The sequence below is a fragment of the Montipora capricornis genome, chromosome 1, assembly GCF_036669925.1.
Source record: "Montipora capricornis isolate CH-2021 chromosome 1, ASM3666992v2, whole genome shotgun sequence".
Classification (NCBI taxonomy): Eukaryota; Metazoa; Cnidaria; class Anthozoa; order Scleractinia; family Acroporidae; genus Montipora; species Montipora capricornis.
Window position 1 is genome coordinate 5,510,537 of NC_090883.1, and position 5,000 is coordinate 5,515,536.

The following is a 5,000-nucleotide window of genomic DNA, read 5'->3' on the forward strand; positions in this document are numbered from 1 at the left end:
TGCTGGAGGAGGATCAAGAGGAATTAAGGCCGTGTATGTACAATAATTTTTAATCAGCTGGGAGTTGTTTGGTTTGTTCCATTTATACTACATGTATTTAAATAGAATGGTGTACCAAAGTTTAACAGGATTCATTTGCCACAGCTAGAATATGCAGCATTCCCTCGTTTTCATGTCAATTTCTCAGTCAAACATTCATGAGGTGCATTAGACTTGTCCCTTGTGGAAAAACTGAGCAGATTAGCTGCACCTTGTTATGGGTCGCTGTGCTACTGAATAGTATATAAGCGTAACAGAGGGCTCAATAATTATTTTGTTCAGTTATTTCTTTTACACCAGTTTTGAATAAATTTGTTCCTGTGGTCACCACCAACTTGTCTTAATCACGTTTCCTCTATTGTGAAATTCAGAAGCTCGGCCTTTGCGTTAATTTTCTTTATTCGAAGGTCGTTTTACATTTATGTCGCACTACTTTCCAATGCCTTAATTTCATGGAACATTAATTTCCTTTAATAAGGTAGTCAGCATGGTTTACATTTTAATCTTTGCAGATGGATATGTTACCGATGATCTCTCCACTCCTGGAGTTGCTTCTGGTATGTAAACAGTATCAAACTCTTTGTAAGTAAACAGGCATTGTGGGGTATGTACTTTCCAGATATGCCTGTTAATATGGCTGCTTGACAGGTAAAACTATAATAAGTATCATAATTATTGTTAAATTTGTTGGGTGAAATCTTTAAATAGTGATCCAGAGGGTAGGTTGCTTTATTATGTTAAATCTGCATGTGTATTGTATCCTTTGCGACAATGTTGATCGTATTCGTGTATGTGACACTAAAGATGGTTTTTTCAACAGGGGATGAGTTTGTAAGCAGATTATCTGAGATGCTGTCCTGCCTTGAGATCTTAGGAAATGAAAGTCAAGTAGTTACTCTACCATTTCTGCCACATTCATTTGAAGAGGTGAGTGGTAATAAGAAAACCAAACAGACAAATTAAAGAAGCCTAATTTTACACCTTGTACTTATGATAAAAATTCATATGAGCACGTCTTAAACAATGAAGATTTTACGGATAGTAATTGAATGGAGGGTGTAGGGTGTATGAAGAACGTGATCTAATTGGCACGTCATCATGCACGAATACCTGCTCCAACACCTTGAAAATGTCAGAGTCCTTAGGTCTTACTCATGTACACCTCTACACTCCTTAGAGTGAATGTTATTGATTAACATGTTTTAATTTCAGTTCATCTGGCAAGGAACTGAGGACAATACAGTCATGGTTGCAGTCCTTCTTAAACGATCATCAGCTAACCAGGACCAGTGTCAAAAGTTGATCACGTGAGTTTCTGGGACTAGTGGGCAATTTTAAGGTTTTTTAATTTCCAAAATGGAAGATATATGCCCTCAAAGGTGCGACAGAATAAAATTCGAGAGAATGACTATCATAGAAATTATTTTTTGAATAAAGTTTCTGCCATATATTTCCTGTAATTCGAAAGGCAGAAAATTATAGAGAAAAAAGGAATATTTTAAGAATTCCAAAGAATAGATTATTACAGCACCAAGTCCAGATCATCTCAGTTGTGAACTTGTACTTATTTGTTTGGTTTGTGAAGGCAAAAGTAGATTAAATATAGTTTTGCTTTGAATTTCCCTACAAACCTTTGACTTTCACACCTTGTTGTCCTGATTACCCATGGTGCACTTAAGAGCGTGAAATGGTCTATTTTCGTAACCAGTAATAATAATTGTTGCAATTCATTCAATGACAATGACTGTAACCAGTAATAATAATTAATGCGATTAATGCAATGTTCATGTAGACAGTGATGCATGTAAAAATTTACTATGTCTGCAGAGCTGTGTAAACAGTTTGACCGTTCACTTCATTGTTGCAAGTCCTTGGCTGTTTTTGTTTGCACTTGCTAGCCTCCTGTGTTTTGCTAATAGATGGAGAAAGGAGATTGTATTTAAACCAAAATCATTGCTAATTGAATCTTTTCCTTTTAAGTCCATATCTCAGAAACAGTTAACAGAACATTAAATTTTGTTAAGTATTTAGTTTAGCTCAGTGATTCGAATTTCCAGTATTACTATAGGAGGCAACCACATGTTTCATGTTAAATTATGAGTATGTTCGACATGGTACAGTGATTGTCTTCTCATCTGTGTTTCCTACAGCGTATTGTCTGACATGAAGATATCATTTTCAAACTGCTATTTTTGGATAGCAGACATAGAATCAATGGAAGCTGAGAAAGGTACAATGGGCAAAGGTTAACTCATGTTAATCATGTTTCCCAGGCCAGTCTTAAAAACTTGTATCAGAACAATTAACTACTGTACATGACTTGTAAGTATTATTCACTGGATAACCTGTCACTGCTGACCCAGTTTTTTGATCGGCTAAAGTGCAAGGACCATATTGTGTCGGCTGTAAGCTATAGGCCTAGGGAATATAAGCTTCCAAGCTATACAGGATCAATTCTTTCTTACAGTCACACTTGAAAGAGTAAACCAGCTAGATCTTCAGATATTTTTCTTGTTAGACGTGGAATGAGTTCAACTACTGGGACTCTCAATGTACTTTAGACCTGAATACTGGCTTACCTATTGCCCCAGTGTACCCTTACTGCATTTGACATGAGCTAATGTTACAAAACAGGTGGAAAGACTGCACCTGTACAACTGCAATATCTATGTGCACTCAAAAAATGAGGGTCACTCTAGACTATGACCTTAAGTGACTTTTACAGTTAGTTCATGCTTAGGAAGTGGCCTGCATGGGATTTCTGTGGTTGTACGGCACATGTGAGATTTATTCACCAAATTATTTTCATCCCAGCATGGAGAGCAACTAGTGATTAGGGTGTACACAAGGAATAACTGTCACTTTCAAAATACTTTTCAAGTTTCCATTTCACAAATTACTAAGGATTAAGCTGGGACATCACTTTTACCTTTTCTCTTCAGTTAAATCAAAGTATAGAGACAAACAGCTTGAGTGTGTTGTGTTATTGCTGACACCTTCACTCAGCAAAAACAAGCCACAACTTGTCGAAAGTTTTGAAGGTGAGTAATAAATGTTGTTACATGTTGTGTTAAAAGTTGTTTGTTACCTTATTGTAACTGTCGTCACTGTACTTTTGGTTCGTCATTACTATGGGGCCGCTACTTTTGGAATTCTGTGATAATGTTCTCGCTGCATGCATTTGGTGTAATTTTTCTCAGCAGTTTTATTCAAATTTTAAGACTCTTGGAGGTGGGTTGGCACAGAGTAGGTGGGTGAAAAACACTGTGATTCAAGGTAGTGTCCCACTCTTCTGGCTGTCCAGTGACTTGTGGTTTTCCTGCTTTTAAGACTCATGCAAAGCCAAAGAAGTATGTTATCATATTGGTGGCTCGGGATATATAAAAGCAGTCAGTACAGTAGCTTAAAATGCTCTATTAAGCCACCAGGGGCTTCTTTATGTCAAGCACATTTGAGTGATTATATATGCATTGTACATGGTTGTTTGCAACGTTTTTTTATTCAATTGCGGGATCCAAATCTGAACTTCCAGCTGGTGAATAAACCATACCAGGCCCAAGTTGTTCAAAAAATGGATAACGCTATCCACCAGATATATCACTATCCATTGGGTAACGCAATTGGTTTCACTATGTATTCATTGGAATGGAGAGTGATTTTTCGGGTGGATAGCGCTGTCCATCGTTTGAACAACTACAGTAAGGCCAAATGAGTCTAAATGAAGTCTTACTGTCGTAATTATTACAATCTATCATTTATTGATTTGGTCATGAGGGGTGGGGGGCTTAATAGCTTTCTTCCTCTGAAAAGGGGTTGAGAGGGGGCTTAATAGGAGATTAACAGTACTATACAAAGGGCCAGAGGTTTGTCACTGTCAAGTGTCACCCTCATTGAACAAAGTTGGTTTATTTTTTATACCGGTACATGATGATGATGACAATATTGATTTTCAGGATTTCACATTGATGCCAAACAATTTGAAGAGGCTGTTGTGTTGTCTCAACAATTTTTCTCGTCTATCAGAGAAGAAAGGTATTTACAACATGTACTAATGCTTGTTGTAGTAATAATATTGATATTTGTAGGAAACAGTCCAGGGCATATTTGCTACTATAAACACTTCACTACAGGTCAAGTTCTGATTGCCAAGGGAAACACCAGGACTCCAAGGGAAAAAGGCAAACAAATTTCCAGAGGGTCTATAAATTAAGTGTTTTAAAAATAGAGGAGAAACCAGGATTTGGAAACATATTCATGTAAGAAAGTGTTCTCTGGTTAAGAAATGTAAAAACGGAAGTAAGTATAGAAGTGATATATAAGAGACCTTCACTTCAACAAGACAAAAAAAAAAGGTGTTGAAGTGAACGGCAGAATTCTCGATAGTCAATATTATGAGTGATACAAGGCGCTACAATCTGAAGGCACTAAACCTAATGCAGTCTGGTAGGGAAAACCATGAATAAAAATTCTGCATTTCCTTAATCATCTTATCCATTAATGTCTTAATGACTGATAAGTAATTTAAGAACAAACCCAGGGTAAATAAAAAGATATGATATGACATGATATATGATATATGATATCAGGAAGAAGTTGGAAGGATGGCGACTGGACCGCTTGGAACAAGAGCAAGAATTGAAGGTATCTGTACATTTACATTTAAGGACAGCGCCTACTATTGTTATTGCTCATCTCCAAAATAATTTCGGATTTCCTATGGATGGTGCTTAGTAATACAGGGATAGTTTTGCGCGGTTTAAAAGTGTGTGGACACAGCATAACTTAGCAGGTGCTCTTAGTATCCAAAAAGACAGTTGGGGGCAACCACACACTATTCAGAGATAATAAAACTTCAATTTTGGAAGAGAATGCCATACATTGCTTTGTATTTTAAAGCTTTTTGCAATTGTTGTTGATTAATAATTATCTTCGAAAAATGCGTGGTTACCCTCCATTTCCCT

General features: G+C 36.7%; 2 long non-coding RNA genes across 2 annotated transcripts in view; both read left to right on the top strand.

Annotated features, from left to right (window-relative positions):
• LOC138051059 (uncharacterized) overlaps window positions 1–616 on the top strand; it is a 1,373-nt gene extending 757 nt beyond the window's left edge. Inside the window, exons 3-4 of the long non-coding RNA XR_011132720.1 lie at window positions 1–33; window positions 552–616. The exon at window positions 1–33 is cut by the window's left edge and continues 9 nt beyond it. This is a non-coding gene — a long non-coding RNA (uncharacterized lncRNA). The remainder of the gene's footprint in view (window positions 34–551) is intronic.
• A 240-nt stretch (window positions 617–856) lies between these two features.
• On the top strand, window positions 857–2,602 carry LOC138051067 (uncharacterized). Its single transcript, XR_011132721.1, has 3 exons — window positions 857–966; window positions 1,252–1,346; window positions 2,190–2,602. It is a non-coding gene; the product is annotated as an uncharacterized lncRNA (long non-coding RNA).
• Window positions 2,603–5,000: the final 2,398 nt, after the last annotated feature.